This window comes from Anser brachyrhynchus (genome assembly GCF_964034855.1).
Source record: "Anser brachyrhynchus genome assembly, chromosome: 5".
In the NCBI taxonomy this organism is placed as follows: Eukaryota; Metazoa; Chordata; class Aves; order Anseriformes; family Anatidae; genus Anser; species Anser brachyrhynchus.
In genome coordinates this window covers 58,155,757-58,172,859 of record NC_137699.1, presented here as the reverse complement: position 1 = coordinate 58,172,859, position 17,103 = coordinate 58,155,757, and the positions used below count along the sequence as shown (strand labels likewise).

Sequence of the window (17,103 nt, the reverse complement as noted above, 5' to 3'; positions counted from 1 at the left end):
CACCATAGCAAAGGTGTGCATGGCAGCTCTGCCTCCTCTCATCTTCCTGCTACTAACAGTTCAGTTTTCATAAGAATGAGCTATTGTCTGTAGTTATTGAATGACATTTAGGAAAATTTCCATCTGTATTTTATTGTGTCTGCCACGAAACTTCCACCATCCTCCACTGGTTATCGTGGCGTCGGAGATTAAAGAAACCCACTGGCTCGCCTAATTCACTGCGCCTGCCTTTCTCCTGCTCAAGCTTGTCCTATTTTCAGAAGTGTTTACCTGATTAGCACATGCAATTACTGATGTGTGCGTAAGGCTCAGCTTGGGTTGTGAATGTTCCTTGAACCTTTCCTTCTAGATCAAAGCTCCCACGTCCTTCCGCGCCACATCAGTCTCCTGCTGAAGTCAGTGCGACTTTGGCTGTTAACTTTGGCCCGTGAGCACATTCCTGCAGCGCAGGATTAGGTGTGGGCTCCAGCGCTGTGCTGCATCAGGACCTTTGTTAGACGCAGAATCGGAGCCATCGTGTTTTTACATTATCAGTCATTTGTGAATTCCTTATAATTTTTTTAATGACTTTTGCAGAGAGCAGTCAGATGCTATTAAAGTTTTACTGAATTAAATTGGAGAAACTAATTTTGCTCTTAGTATTTTATTTCGGTGTGTAACTTGATTTTTAAGAAGCACTCTGTATTGTGTGGCCGTTTGCATTTGCTTTATAAGCATAACAGAAAGGTTTCCCTGGAGTCATGGAAAAATTGCCTTCTACGTCCCCTATCTAATTAGCACCATGTATGTTGCCTAACTCCTTATAATTCACTCCTGTGCACAGTATATAGAACATGACTGGAAAAATAATTTGAGGCAATGAGTTAAAAAAAAAAACTCCTTTTGTCATGTATAGGATATGGCCAAATACACTCCCAATCAAATTAGATTAAAAAAGAAAGGACAGCAGCACTAAGATATCTGGTGTTGAAAAGAGACACCGAAGGCTTAATTAAAAACTGTGCCTGTGTTTTTAAAGGGGGTTGCGGTTAAGGAGTAGCAATGAAACCCTTCTGGCTGAACACCTCGGGGACCCGGCCATGTCCCTGGCACCTGGATGGGGCTGCTCTGATCCCTGAGGACAACCCTGACCCTGTGCTGGCGGACGAGCTACTGAGCCCCGGTGTGTTCCGGTGGGTTGCAGCTTTCCGGGAGGGAGTACAGCCAGGCACAGCACTGCTAATTGCAGGGATGGGGTCTGTCATCAGGACACAGTCCGATGAGCTGCTGCAGTCGAGTAAATCCGTGTATCGCCTCTCAGCGAAGGAGCGGTGAGTCTCTAAACCCTTCTAACTAGATCGTAAGCGCCGTCTGAGCAGGCTCTGGGGGTTTCTCATTCTTTTTCTTCTTTTTTTTTTTTTTTTTCCTTCCCGGTGGAACCCAGAGGACTAATGTGATTTGGAGAGAGAGCAAGTGTCAGTGGACTCAATTCTCATGTGTGCAGTGGAGCCAAACTCTGAATGAAGAGGTTAACCCCTTACCCTCTGCATGTTCGCTTGAGTTAATCAGATCATGTGTGCACGAGCCAGGGCATCGCTACAGGCGAGAGGCTGGATTTAGTGCCCTGCATAAATTACACATGGGGACAGGCAAGGAGCTGAAGCCATCCACAGCCATCCAGTAGCTGCCCTTGTCACATCAGCCAATGGCGGCCGTTGCTTATGCTGCAGAGCTGTCACATTTTCTAGGACCTGCCACCCCTTTTCTCCTTTTGAGTGGCATGGACACCCCCTTCTCCATCTTCCCTATGGGGGGGGGGTCAGCACATGTGGGACCCCATGAGCCTCTTGCCTTCAGATATTGCTCACTGCTGGGCTCTCCTCTGCAGGGCTTGTCACACGGGTGTTTTAAGGTCACGTTGCACTTCCTTAGCAGAGGAAGAGAGGGGAAAAATATAAATATATAGTCATCTTTGCTATACTTGCACTTAAAAAATAAACATTCCTGTTCTGTGATTCTGAGAAGATGTGGTGTCATTTCCTGAAGGAGAAGGAGGGGGCAAGGGGACTGAGAAGAAAGGCAAGTGTGAAAACAAATGCTTTTTATTGAAAAAAAAAAACAGTATGTGTTTATATTCTCCAGAAATAAGGCAAATGTCCACCTTTTTCAGAAACCACTAATTTTTCATTGGAAAAGAAAGAAGAAAAAGAGAAACATACGTTTGTTTTTTGGTTTTGTTTTTGTTTTTCTGATTATTTTGGGGAAAGTAAGTAAATGCAGTACAACTTTTCCTCCCTACGTTGCTTGGTACCAGCCATCTCTCCGTTCTTGTGTAGATGCTCGGGGACCAGACCCCACTCGCCTATCTCCTTCACCCTGTTTGCCCTGGGTGAGAGCTGAGAGCTCTGGGAATAATACCCCAACATGTGCCTTACACGTGATTTCACACTCCCCTTCCACTGACACAGAAGCTGTGGTTTTCAAGGTCTGCTGGTGCGAGTCCACATCTTGGTGACTTCAGCCCAGCTCATCTGTCTTGCCTCAAAATTAAAGTAGTTCTGTCCTCCCGTGAATTCTGATCTTTTTTTCTTTTTCCCTTCAGGAGGTGGAAAATCTGTCCTGAAGATACATTTTCATTTCCTTTGTCTTTCCAAAATGCCCTGCCTCCCTGTTTGCTTTCTTATTTGCAGATGCATAGGATTTAAGAGTTCTCGCCTCCCACTCTGACCCTGGTCCTGCACGGTTCCTGCTTGGATGATGAAGCGTCCACCTCGGGTGCTTGGGTCACTCCGCTGCTCGCCAGTGAGGTGCTGGAAGGCTGCTCTGCATTCAGAAATGCTACAGGTACTTGACACACCAAAGAAGTCAAGTATGAGATGTTTATTAATTGGGAAATGCATATCTTGTGTGCTGAAATGGAGCATAGAGAGGGATTAATTCAGGGTGCTGAAACACAGGCACTGCTGGCTGAAGCTTATTCACCTTTTATGAAGGGAAGGGATCAGTTGCACACCAAATCCTTCCTGTGTTAACCAAATTGCCAATTGCTAGATACATCTCTTGTTAAATCAAATCTTTCCTGCTCTAAACTGCAGCTGTCAGTTCTTGAATCAAATATATCGAGTATTAAACCTGTCACCTGGGAAATCACATCAATATTCTATTCCAAACATACAGTGGTTGTTTACCAATCTCCGAACTCATAAATAAGGTACACAAAATACTACAATTTGGGATTACATAAAATGCACCAAACACTTCTATAGTGAATTGAGGTCTGTTTTCCTGGTCACTCAAAATGGAATTTTACAACTTCAAAGGACTTCTTCCTTTAAACTTCTCTTTAAAAGACACCGATACAAGATCAGGTAGTGTAAGAGCAACACTGCTTAAATAACCTTTGCTTATTAACATAGTACTAGTGGGCTGATGAGCAGAGCTCAGTAGAAATGTGAATTTGGGGAGGAAAAATATGTATTATTATGAAATGCAACAAAGTTACGTTTCAAGATTTCCCACAGATTGGGAGTAGGAGGTAAATGAGTGGGACAGGTCAGTGTGAAAATCAAGACAACTTTAGATTTTTATCTTTGGAATATATATATACATATTTCAAACCTGTGCAGGCTGTGACTGCACTTATACGCTGGGCTAAGAGTATCCCACAGCCCTGCTTTCCTAATTTTCTAGATCAGGTATGCATCTTGGCTGCATGTCTGGATTTTCCTTCCGTGGAAACAAGCATCTGGTAAGGATGACTGTGTGCACCCAGGTTTCTCTGTGGGACAGGTTGGGGATGGGCATTTGCACAGAGAAGTGTTCCCATATTACTCACCTTGTAAATACCTGAAATTCCCTGGATTACCCCAGAGCTTTGGAGGTAGTTCAGGGACTTTCAGGCTCCCAGTGGACCAAAGAGGAGACTGGAAAAGCCCTGACGGCAGTTTTCCAAGCAGGAAAATGGGCAGAGTGCTGTAAGTGATGCTTCAGGTCTGGCTGCTGCCAGTGCTCATCCTCTGCAGCATGATGAGATGGTGCCCCTTGAGAGCACCATCCTCTCTTTTGCAAGGGCGTGGTTATCCTGATGAGGACTTTGGTGATTCAGGGCTTTAATTTTATAATATTTTACCTCGAAAAAGTCCATGAAGAATTTAGAAAAAAGAATCATTCTTTTTTAATATACTGAGGCACTCTGGCAATGCAGGGCAGAGGTGTATGAAGTACCCCTATGGAGCTGCTGTATTCAAAGACAGGGGAGTGCAAGGAGATCCCTGTGAACAGCATAAAAATTAAAAACAAGTCAATGACTGGAGCCATCCACCCTTATTTCTAGCACCCTGACCCTCAGTGGGAAAACTCTGATTTCTGAAAATAACTCATTCTTTTTGAAAGTCCTCTCTTTTTCAGTGGAAGGGTTAAAAACCAAATGTCTAAATTCAGGTAACCAGGAGTGTGGTTCCAAATACTTTGTCTCGAGCCCCTTTCTGGTAGAGATCCACGGGCAGCTTTTGAGCTGTGCACACTCAGCACGAACCACTGCTGCGGTCACAGTCAGGAGCCGGGCTCAAGTGCACGGTCGGGCTGGGGCTCAGCAGAGTGGGGTTTAATTCCTGGAGCTGACATGGCTTTCCTGTATGATTCTTGGCCCGTCACCAAATCTCCCTGGGCCTCATTCCCTGTCTACAAAATCACACCTCTCCGACCTGCTGCCCCGCGGGGGAGCCGAGGAGAGGCCGCCCAATAGTAGGTGTTTATAAACGGGGGGCTTGCCTTTTGGACAGGGCCCCCAGACAATCTCACAGCGCCATTCACAAGATAAAGAAGGCAGATTATCTTAAACGGTCTGGCAGATGTTGGAGAGACTCCAGCCACGAAGTGGTCGGGAGGTGCAATGCAAGCTGCTTGTGCAGCGCTGAAAAGACTCGCTGTCCTTTTTGCAGCTCACCCCTGGTGAACAATGCATGATTTATTTATTGAGGAGCTGTTTCTGAGTCACCTTCTTTGCCACGTTATGAAAACACTGAGAAAGTGAGTCATTTGGAGGAACGCAGCCTACAGCACTCGCTTCTCACCCTGCTTCCTGGAGCAGGAGGGGGAGAGCCCAGCAGGTGGGCTTGGAAGTGAGGGAGAGCGGGAGGTTCAGCTTATTTCTCTCCAAGGGTTTTCATCTGACCTCAGGAAAGTCACGTAGCCTCATTAGGATTTAGGCCATAAACTGGGAATAGTGGCCTGGCCACGCACAAATGGGTGTTGTTTATGGGATGACAAAATTAGAGACGTGAGACTGTTGGCTTCTGTGCTAATGGGGTCCTTCCAGGAGCCTTGGACAGTGAGGGTGATGAAAGTGCAGATGCAGTAACTGGCTCTAAATATGCAAAAGGTGGCTGCAAAGACAGAGAAAGAAATCCATTCTCCATTTTTGCAGGTGATAGGAAAAGAAGCAAGGTCCTGAAATTAGAACAAGGAAAGACATGGATTAATTGTTAGGAAAAATCTTCTGGAAGTGAACTGTTGAATGCTAGAAGGGATTGCCTAGGGAGAGGGTGGACTCTCCCGCCCTGGGATTTTAACCCCGGTTAGACGCACATCTGTTTGGGGTGGTTCAGGTGGAGCTGTTTCAGGCTGCTTTCTTCTGGCTCTGTGCAGAGAGGAGTGGACTGCATTCCCCGAACAGGCTGGCTTTTATCAGGTCCCTCTGTGACTGATGGCCTCAGCATATGAGTGCAAAGAAGACAAGTATTTAATTTGCCTAATTATTTGCTTCATTCAGTTCTGTCCTGATGTCCTTTGATATCTTTCCTTCTCCCAGTGGCACAGGTAAGAAAGCTCAGTGCTTTCCCTTGTCTGCGTAAAATTTACCTCTCTATTCATCAAAACCCTTCTTTGATGCTGCTGTTGTTCCTTGCTGCCTTCCAGTCCTTCTCCAGTTGTGGGACTCTCTCCACCCTGCAGGCATCATCTAGCTGTTTCTGGCTACACGTATTTGCTAATCAAGGTATTTGATTTGGCCTTTGGTCTTCCCCTCTAGCTGGGGGGCTGTCATTGAAGTCTTCTGGCTTTCTGGCTACTGCTGCCATGAGTTGGACAGAGGCATTAGGAAGGCTGGGACCCTGGAGCCTTCCTGAAGCTTTAATCTTAGAAGTGGGAGCTTCCTACTGGTGAAGAGCAAAGAACACAGCACCAAGATGAAAGTCCACCTCAGTTTGCTGGCTTTCACTTCTCTCACGGTGTGAGATGAAGCAAATGTCCCCTCTCTGTCCCCTCTGGCAGAGCTGTCCTTGCCCATTCCTACCCCTGCCCTTCCCAGCAGAGCATCCGTGTAGGCAGCTCCCCTTCTTCCATCTCTTACCTCTCCTCCAGGTGGCATCAGCTGTGGTTTTGCCCTGGCCAGACACACTGCTTTCACGCAGCCACCTCCTGCCACCTCCTGATGCTCCCCATCCTGCTCTGCCTGTGGCAGACCCATCCCTCCCATGCCCATCAGCCCCACAGAATGGAGGGCTGCAGCTCCAGCAGGACGTGGGAGATGCCAAGGGAGCATAGGTTACCCTGCTCTGCCAGGTCCCCTCCGAGCACATCGGCTCTCCCATCCTTGCCTCAGACTGTGAGGCAGTATCTCCAGTCAGTCTTTTGCCTAATGAAGGTCTCTAAATGTCTAACCTCCCCTGCAGGGAGCACGAGGGCTGTCCACCCCTCTCTCCTTCCTGCTCTCTTACTTAGCAGGATGGATCCTTGAGCACTAGAAATCGGGTTATCAGTGAGTGGCTGACCCTGGATCAGCCTTTCAAGAGGAAAAGAGGTGAGGCACCACTTCACATGCTGGGAAAGTCTCATCCTTGGTGCCCTCTTGCTCTTAGGAACAATCAGCTCCCCAGCCAGGTTCTGGCCAGCACCAGCACCATCTGTTCCCAGAACCCGAAGGAGGTGAGGGTACCATCTGCAGAGCATCCATGCCACTGATACAAGTTGAGACATCAATCCTGCTCTGCCTCTCCGTGTTGGATCTGTATGTGGAGACAGCTGGTAGGTTTGGGTACGTCTCTGCTGGGTGCATGGTCAGCTGTCACTGCCCTGTGGAAGGCTGCGATATTCCCTGCATGCTGGGCAGGGTCAGTTAGGAGAGCAAATAAAACTCAAGGATGTATAAAAATGGGATAGAAAGCCTTTAGCACACAACCTTGAGAAGGTTTCACCATTTCACAGATCAGCAGTACTGACATTTCTACCTGAACAAGGGGATAGAGGAAGGTATCTTTCAGGAAGAGAGGAGAAAAGCATCTCTTTTTCAATTCAGTTCACCATGTGAGGGGTGGTGAGTGCCCTCTACATCAGCCACACACACATCTGGCGGGTGGAAAACCTCCTGAACAGTCACAAGGACAAAAAGGTGTAAGCTGGGCCACAGCAAACAGTCTCCACATTAGCACGTGGGGGTTTCCAGCCATCAGAGCCACGAACTCCTGCACGAGTGAGAGGGAGAGTGTTGCAGACTAGTTTTAAGAAGGAGCTGGATGGATTTGGAGTAGTCTCCTGGGTCTTTCCAGTCCTACGTTTCTAAGAAGATACTGGGTGGGGGGAAAAAAGTGCTATAGGTGGGATAACAGAAGTGCTAAGACACAGCAAGCTCTCTTTGAAAAGAGACAGTGAAAAATTAGAAGTGTGGGAAGGCAGAAATGGAAGGCAATGCGATAAAATAAAAAAAAAAAAAAAAAAGACTCCCAAAAGCACACCCGCCCTCTATCAAATAGTACAGGGAATGCAAATCAGGCTTCGGTACTCCCCCTCCTCATTAGACAGGGACTTCCAGTAACACTGAAAGGCATATTTATCCCTTGGCAATGCAGCACACAAGTAACCTGTGGGAAATCACTGCCATTAGGCATCACCGAGCCGGGGCGTCTAGCAGGAAGGATTAGAGCTGGAGAGGGCTAGCGAGAGCATCTGTGGTTATGTATGGATGGATAAAAATAAGCATTATAAACTCACAGGCTTCCAGGCACAGACAACCTCAAAGTCCTCAGGGCTAAGAAACTTCCCTTATAAATAGGTTAGTCCATAACTCTCCGTGGCATTAGCTACTGTCAGGGACAGGATACTGGACTAGATACTGCCAGGGCCCCTGGCAATTCCTCTGGAGAAAATATGTTTCCAAAATAAAGACCCTAAAAAAAAATCCCTGTAACAAAGGAGAAATTATTACGTTGTTTATTAAATAAATTAATTTGAATAGGGAGAACAGCCTCTGCTTTGTTCCCCCCTCAGTTTGAACTGTGGGTCTCGGAAGGAAAATGAAACCACTGCTCCGGGAAGCAGAGTAGTGTCCTCAGCGCCTGCTTCTTGCAGAATAAAAGGCCTATATTTAGAGGATTCCAAGTATTAGAGATATACTGAGTTGGCAACTCTTTTGGGCAAATTTCCAGACCCATCTGATTTTCCACAGAAATTAGACATTTTGGGTAACCTAAGAAGTTGCAAAGAAAGCTGAAAATAGTGGTTTGCTATCTTTACAGCCCAACCTGTCACATTTAATACAGTTTTGAGAGGAAATATATGATAGGATTTGATGCAATTGATATTAAACTGCATTTGATTTTAGAAAGGGTGTGTTTTCTTGCATATATCCACACACACATAGGCACATCCACACTCTGAATGCACATGCATAGGTACACCCAGGGTAAGGTATCCAAGTTTTCTACTAGGTTCATTGCTTGCCTAATTATGCATTCACATTGTCTTTTGACATCTGTCTGTCTGTCTATCTAGCTATCTACCTAACTATCTGTCATGGGACTGCACGGGTGTATTACAGCAGAAGTTACGCTCTGAATTTGTGCAGAATGTAGCGCCTTTGGTTTAATAGCTCTAATAACTGTTTTAAAGGAGAAATACAGATGCATGAGACTATGATAAAGGATGGCAAATGTTAAACCTCAGTGCATCACTGTAACAGATGCAGAGTCCTCTAGTCAATAGTTTGCAGATACCTCAGGCTGATACGACAACCATGCTAGGTACAAATTGCATCTTACTTTAAGAGAAGTAAGTGGTTTTTATAGCTACCTTCCAGAGTATCACAGTGGAAATAACAGCAATTTCTGTTTTGAGCCTTCCATCACCCCATGTAGTCTCCCTTCCTTCCCTCCTTTTTTGATTGATCATACAGTTTGCATAGACCATTTGGGTTTGTGATTCCTATGCTTATACTCTATCTAAGAGGAAATGTTTGCGCAGAGGGAAATCACAGTTTTTTATTTTTTTATTTTTTTTAGGTTTTTTATTTCTGCATCAGTCCAAAGGCACTTGTCCTATCTCTTCAGCTCTTTTTAGTGCTAACTTTATTATGAAGTGATCTTCCAGAGGAGAACTGAAGCTAGATTCGTACTTTAGCATTTGTCCCTATGCCTTGAGTTTCATACATAATAGCTGGCAACAACTAAAGGCTTCAGATCAGCAATGGAAAACTTTAAGCACAGCAACTTCAGTGCAGTTTAGGTGGCATGAACCTGGGCTGCGGTACTTTCAAACTGCAATAAAAGTACCTTAGATACTGCCTCATATTAATAAGGGTGTATGGATTTAAAATTAGAAAAAAAAGGGAATACAAAAAGACCCAAAATTGGAAACGTAAGTGCAGCTCAAAATGCACCAAAGTGTTTCATGTAAAAAAATCATCACTTTGCTTGGTGATATCTCTTTTTGGTCACGCTGGAGCTTTCCAGGAGTTGCACACTTAGGTCCCGGTCTGTATCAGCCACTTCACCTGAGTGTTGGTGCATATGTGGGCTGCCTTTATTGCAGACTAGCTGTTAGAAGTGGGCTGAGAAACGTAAGGATAAATCAGACAGACTGTCAACAGATACGATATCACGAGCACCTGAAAGTCACTCATTCCTGAGTGGCAGGGCTCGCCATCGGAGTCCTTGCCGGATCTGACAGCTCGCGGTGCCTGCGCGCAGAGTGTGTTTCGGCAGAAGTGCCTCTAACAGTCAGCAGCTCTAGGAGCTGCTTGTCAGGCTCTGAGAAAATGAAAATTCAGCGACGCTCACAAGTCTAGGGTGCCATGAAGTCAAAAGAGAGAGTGGTGACGCATTTGAGGGAGGTGCTTTTTTTCCTGTGTGGCCCATGAACACCAGGGCTTCTAAGGCCTACCTCCAAGGGGCTTTGAAAAAGAAATGCCCAGAAAAGTAAGTCTATTATCAGTGGTACATATATAGTAAAGCTGTTATTGTTAACACACATCTGATAAAGATTTTACCCTCTCATTACTTAGGAACTATTGTAGGGCCATCACTAGCTAAATATTATCCTCATTCTATCATCGACTAGGAGATACAGGTTGAGATTTCCAAACTATTCATTAATTTTGGTGCAGTGCATGAGCATAGCATAGGAAATGAAGAAATTTTTTTTATTTTCTCCAAACATTACTAAAACGTTTTGTTTCATCCTATTTTTAAACATTTTGGTAGTATTTTCTAAATATCATATAAAAAGAAAACCTGGCAAATTGCAAGAAACAGCATCTTAGATCAGACCTGTATTGCTGAGTGATTTGAGCAAATATATAAATGGAAGCGTCTCTTTTAGACACATTGGAGATTAAGACCTGACCTTCAACATTGCTCAGTGGCAACCAGTTCAACAGACTCAGACTGTTTAAGCTAAGCAATTACCTGTACATTAACTCCTATCTGAAGGGGATAGTTGGAAGCCAGGATTACTCCACCTCCTAGAAATCACTTCATTGTGAGTTCCTTGCCCTATTCATCCTTGTAAAGATTTGTTTCTTTGCATGTGCTCTTCTGGAGCCCAGTCTTCTAGACTCGGGAGGGGACTCCCCTGATACATCCATCTGCACCATGTAACTGCTTTTAGTGCCTTTCATGCTGCTACATTTTCTTAATGCCTCCTTCATTACCTTCTATTTTTGTCCTATTATTTTTCTTAGAGAGGAACATGTTCTGATTCTAATACTTTGCAACATTTTAAATAACATGACCGTTTATTTGAAGTCTGGCTCTGTCCTCTGAAGCCACTTTGTGAAATGATTATCTTCTTTGTCCCATTTGCTGATGAATCATATCTGAAACAAATCTTACTGACCAAAAAATGAAGCACTTGGGGTTTATCTATTTTTTTTTTCTTTGTTTGTTTAACATAAAAGTGTGGGGACCCCAAAAGCTTTGTTCCTTTTGGGAAACTGACTTGCTCTTACTGGCTCGTGGCAGGCAGGATTTTTGGGGAAGCAGGAACCCCAAAGAAAATAACATGCAGTAAAACACACTGCCCAGGCCTCTAAGCTGAAAGGGCTTTCTGTGCTCTTGCAGAGCTGAACACTGCTAAATTCCAAGGAAAATGCAGAGCAACACGGAAAGAGGGTCAGGAATAGCACAGGACGCTGCCTGGGTTAATGTATATCTTCATGTGCTTGCCTGCCTGCTGAGTGTGCCTGTGCACAGGGACACATTTGTGCATGGATGCAGACCCCTGTGCCTATGTTCCTCCTGAAGAGAAGTGCCAGGAGTAATTCTTCTCCTTCATTTTGCCTGCCTGTGCTCAGCTCCTCTTGCACAGAGCTGCTGCTGAGGCTCACCGCAGACCTCAGCCCAGCCCGTGTGTGCATCTCCTTGCACCGCTGCTGGCTCAGCGGTGTGCAGTGCTCCCCACATTATGCTCAGGTGGCTGCGATTTGATCTCGATAGCCCTCCCAGCCCTGAAATGGCATCCGCAGCTTCCAGAAAGCACTCTCGGTGCCGCAGAGTGCAGGGCCGGGGAGCTGCTTCGCAGCAGAGTTTTCTCACAGGAAGGGAGGGAGGTGTCGGCACTGACCTTGCACTGATGAAATCCTTGGCTGATCCCGACAAGGTTCAGCTCCCACAGTATTTGCGGTGAAGCTGACATCCTCCAGGTTCCGTGGAGCATGACTGGGAACGGCATGAACTGTGGAGCCCAGGAGAAGTAAGCACAACTAAATAAATACCCCCTTTTCTGGTGCACAAAGGGGGAATTGATACCCCAGTCAAAAAGCCAAGTGCTGCTACAGCAGTTCTTGGTTGTAAGCATGTGTTTATTGGCTTTAATAAAGTGTCAGAGAGGTTGCCCATGCAGATTTGTGGAACAGATATTAAAACAACCTTTGAAACGATTTGTTATGTATGGTCAATGTAGCATGAGGAGCCCTGTGTCTTAAATAACAAATGGGAGCAAAGATGCAAAATACCTTGCTTTGAGGTTTTATATCACAGCTGAAAACTTCTCTCCCTGTAAAGGAGAGTGCAGTCACCAAGCAGATCTGAGAGATCCTGATAAGGCACTGCACTGTGCATCCCAAAGGGAGGTAAGCTGTTCCACAGGGACACGTTTAACCCTTTGATTTGATGAGTATGCAAACCTTCACGTGTACATCTCAGATCTCCAGAGGAAATTGTGGGATCTGCTCAGTGAATGTGCCTTCACTGATACCTAGCCTGAACCTGAGCAGAGTATGCGAGCTTGGCATCCCTTTGAGAGCAGCTACACCAGGCTTTCTCCAAGCTGTCTACAGGAACGGTCTCCCCATGACAAAATGAGAAAAACAAGCCCTTCTGACTGCAACCTTCTGACGAGACCGTGTGCTTGAGTTCACTCAGTGAAAAAGGGAAGGAGTGATAGAAAACATCACCTATGCTGCTGTTCTGACCTGGCTGCTCTTCTGGAAGTGTATTTGATGGCACCATCAGTATGGTGCTGCTACAAAGGTTAGTGGAAACAGCAAGTGTGGAAAATACTTTCTATTGACAGAACAGCTGAGCTAACTTTACCGTTGAAATCTTACCTCTCTCATTCCCTGACTGCTGGGATTTAAGCTGTAATCGTTTTCATTTCATTGTTTCTAGTACTTTTTTGACTCAAGGTGCATTTGATAAGTGAGGTTGAATTGGGACCTTTGAGCAGGAGTCCTCCCCACGCTGAACACTGCAGAAGTTGGTGAGGAAGAACATGGCCCTTGTGAAGATGGACACACTATAAGCTCCCAGGCCCCTCTGCCTGCTCCTGGCAGACACTGCACCAAGCTTGGGGATCCAGCATGGGCGAGGTCTCTCCTGGCTGGTTAAGGTCAATATAAGTCTGCACAGCTGCTTGAAAGTAAAATCCCAACCCAACCCTCAAACTCATCCCTGCTTCATCCATGAGTTCATGCTGCCTGATTAACCCTACCAAACAGTAGTGTGGTTGCTTTGCAGCTGGCTCAGGCCTGTGAGCCAGCTCCCCATCTGCTTTTTAATGTAAACAGTGAGCATCCTAAATGAACACTGTGAACTGGAAGTGAAGGTAGCTGGTATCTCTCAGCCCAAGTCCAGTGCTCTGCAGCATGGGACTAGGAGCTTCTGCTTGTTGTTGAGCCTACAGATGCTGACTAGCTTCACCTGCTGCTTAGAGCAGCATTTTGCTGCACAAGCCATCATGTCAGCTTTACAGTCATGGTAATTTCCCCATGGCAGGTGGAGGACCTAGCCCTCAGTGAGGGCTGCGGTCATGTCATGCTTCGAATATAAGCTGATTTTGCTTTGGAACTGAGAAACTGCATTTCCTGGCACCCACACACTGAGCATCCTCTCCTCTGCACATACAGGCAACCAGTTTTCTACTTTGGATTCTCTGTGTTGAGAATAGTGATAGCCTGGTCCTTTGTTCCCCCAGATTTTTTCTCTGCGGGGGATCAGCCATTTCCAGCTTCTTCAGAAACAAAACCTTTTTTCCCTTAATCCTTGAGGGCTGCAGAAGTGACAAAGCAGTGGAAGATAAGAGTAAAATTTTCTGCTAGCAGTCATGCAATTAATAAGCCCTAGTTCCAGAAGCTTTACCCTAAAATACACAGTCAAGGCACTACCAGCATTTCACTACTGATCATCTATCCCACCTGGGTCAGGACAGGAGGTCGTGAAGCACAATGCCAAAAAGAGCATGGCTTGACTGTGAGCCAGGCTGGAGTTTCAGAGCTGGTGGCTGAAATCTCCTTTCACCACAGGTGGGAGAATGTTACATGGAAAGAGAGGAGACCTGGCACACACCAAACGTGGGTGTTCATCTCAGTCATGGGGAATTACAGCTTTCTTCTAAACTTCTAGAGAGATTATTTGTTTGCATTGCCTGAGCAGACAACATTTGCAGAATGGAGGCCTCTCTTACAGTGACAGACGTAGGCTAACAAGGTGACCGTTTCAGGAAGCTGCTGTTGTGTGAAGCAAAGTGGCAGTAATTAATATTGTTTTGCTTTTAATTAGAGCAGTCACTATTGGCAAGCCCTCCGGTCTTATCTAAGGAATTTTCAGCCAGTCACTATATCCTGGTGAAAAGCAGATCGTCAATTACAGAAGCTTTCCTTTTGAGATATTTTGAGTGTAATTGCCTTGCTCCTGTTTGAGGGTTGGGAGGAAAGCCAGCCAAACCATTGCTCAAGCCACAGCTGCTTGGAAGGCATTTTGGTGAACAGTTTTCCTCTATGGTTTGTGTTGCTGGACTGTTTTGCAGTTATGGACTGATTTTGGCTGGTATTTGAGAGAGAAGGCAGGAGAATGGTGAAAAGCAAGGGCACGGCTTTGGTGCTTATTCTGGCAGAGATTAAGGGATCTTATCCATCACAGTGGATGTACAATAGAGGTGGCCATGCTAATTCAGCTCTATAGGAGCAGTTCTGTTCTGGCTAATTTACCAGCTCTGTGCTAGCCAGCAGCTTCTGGGACTTACATGAACAATGGTGCATAGCACACATATTCCATAGGATAAAAAAAAAATAATAAAATAAAAAATCCTGCTTTGTCTCAAGCTAGTGACTTGACCTTGTATTTTTCATGTCATAGTGCTCTACAGTATCTGAACACAATTTTAAAAGTTAAAAAAAAAACAGTTCTCTGCAAAAAGCTAACTGCTTGAAGGCATCCCCTGGCCAGTAATCATCCTTAATCAATACTGAAAGACAGAAGTAATTCGTTGAAACACCATTCATTAATTAGAGTTTGGCCTGGACCACAACAATATGGACTCTGAACATACACGTTTATTTCTATTTGGTTGCTGAAGGATACGTGAAGAGGCTAGTGACAATTTTTGAAGATGGTTCAAAAGGAAGAAAGCTTGCTGGTGTAAATGCATTAATTATTGAGACAAATTTAGCTGGCTGGAACACTGCATAAATCAGCAAATGATCTGAAACTTTTAAGGAATTAACTGCATGTGTCTTTGCAGATGTCAAATTTCTGAACAACAGAGCTCTGGAGCTAGGAAACATGAAGGCTTCCCGAGGAAGACCTGACTGCCAACAGGTTCCTGATAATGCAGATTGCAATAAGACAGTTAATTTCTCCTTAAAAAAGTAAAAGTAACTGAGCGTCACTGTTGAAATTGCATACATTTCCCATTTGTTACTCTTATGTGAAGAAGTATTGCAGATATTCATAGCTCCAGAACAGACAAGTTTACACTAACCCAGAAAACATGACCAGCTTGCCAAGAACTTGAAATCATTGTGGGATATCTAGTAATGCATTATTACCACTCTGTGGTGGCTGAATCTCCCAGGATCTTTCATCCCTCGCTTTTGTCAGAATCTAAGTAAAGCGTTCCTGTTCTGGGAAGTTTTCTGAGGCTGCTTCATGGTGTTGTAGATGAAGCCTGCCATGATTTATTTATTTTTTTTAAACCTAGAATTGTGTATTGCATTTGATGATAGACATCCTTATGAAATAATAGGCAATGGTAGCAAATTAAGGGTTAATATATGGTCCGACTCTGAAATGGAAGAGGTAACTACATGCCTGATGTTAAAGGCCTGTCTTTTTGTACTGGTGTGAAGATGGCATCAGACTCACTTGTGGTAATGCTTTATTTGCACTTACCCTCACATAGAGGTAGGAAATCGAGCACAGGGATTGACTTTACTGTGACTGATTGCCAACCAATTTAAGGTTTCTTGTGCTGTCCAAATTCTTTAACTAATATTGCTTCAGCTACTTAAGGAAGAGAAACATGGATGTTTGGGCTCAATTCATCAAAGTACTTTAACATTCATCTAACATCAAGCACACAGGCAAGCTGAATTTCAAGGTTCATGTCTAAAGAGCCTCATGAATAGGAGATGGATAGATCTGTATTCGTCTAAACTGCTCCCTCCTTCATAAATAGTTTTTAAGTCAAGCCCTTACTGTCAAATTCTTTACTGTGAGGATTCCTGAGATTTCAGCTAAAGAGATACCCACATAACCCGTGGTGAACGTGCCCATCTGGCAGTGGATGTGTGTGAGGCTGCCTCAGCCAGTGCAGCTCATTAGTAGAAACAAGCAGCTAATGCTTTGGGTGAGGAAGTCCTCAGTGAAAGTGAGATTGCTTGGGGAGGCCAGGGAATCTGCCGCTGGGGGTCCTTAAGAATGACCTCCTGGAACAGCGCAGGTCAAGCTGATCCTGCGTGAGAGCAGGGTGATGGACCAGATGACTGCCAGAGGTCCCTTCCCAGGGATTTCATGGTCCCAGAAGAGCTGTAATCCCATGAATAAAAGGTCAAACATTTTATACCTCGTAGTGCATGCCCTGTAATGGAAGAGTAATAGGCAACTGTTAAATCAGTTTCTATTGATAAAACACCAAGTATCACTTAATATTTTAATTTGTAGGTATGGATTTCACCATAAGGTGGAAACCACTAGAGATAAATCTTTTTCCTTTTTTTTTTTTTTTTTTTTTCAAACATGCAGCAGACAGTTTTCATCCTTATTTCTTCATGACCTGAATAATCTGATTGTAAAAAGCAGTTTCTTATAACTGTAAATTTTGTGAAAAACATGGATCTGATAGAAGAGCTTTTATTTCTTTGTTGGACTGACAGTGTGCTCCCTCACACTAGCTGGTATTTTCAGATTGATTGCTAGGAGCAAGTTATACATTAAAGGGAGGAGAAAAAAAGAGAAGAACCTGGAGAGACTGATACCGCACATCACATCACAGATACACAAAGTTGCATTGCCAGGAGAGACTGACCGAGCAAATCAAGAATTTTAGGGGGAATTAAATGCACCAAGGTGGATGTTTTTTACAATTATTGGTTATAGGACTCAAAAAGTAATTTATTCCTTTTTTCTGGAATAACTC

The 17,103-nt window shown here is 44.7% G+C and overlaps 1 long non-coding RNA gene across 6 annotated transcripts in view; it reads left to right on the top strand.

Annotated features, from left to right (window-relative positions):
* LOC308195664 overlaps nt 1–17,103 on the top strand; it is a 179,229-nt gene that overhangs the window by 152,411 nt on the left and 9,715 nt on the right. For 5 of the 6 annotated variants that reach the window (XR_013951704.1, XR_013951706.1, XR_013951707.1 and 2 more), the window contains one exon: nt 1,019–2,823. This is a non-coding gene — a long non-coding RNA (uncharacterized lncRNA). The remainder of the gene's footprint in view (nt 1–1,018; nt 2,824–17,103) is intronic. The other variant, XR_013951705.1, reaches the window with a different exon arrangement.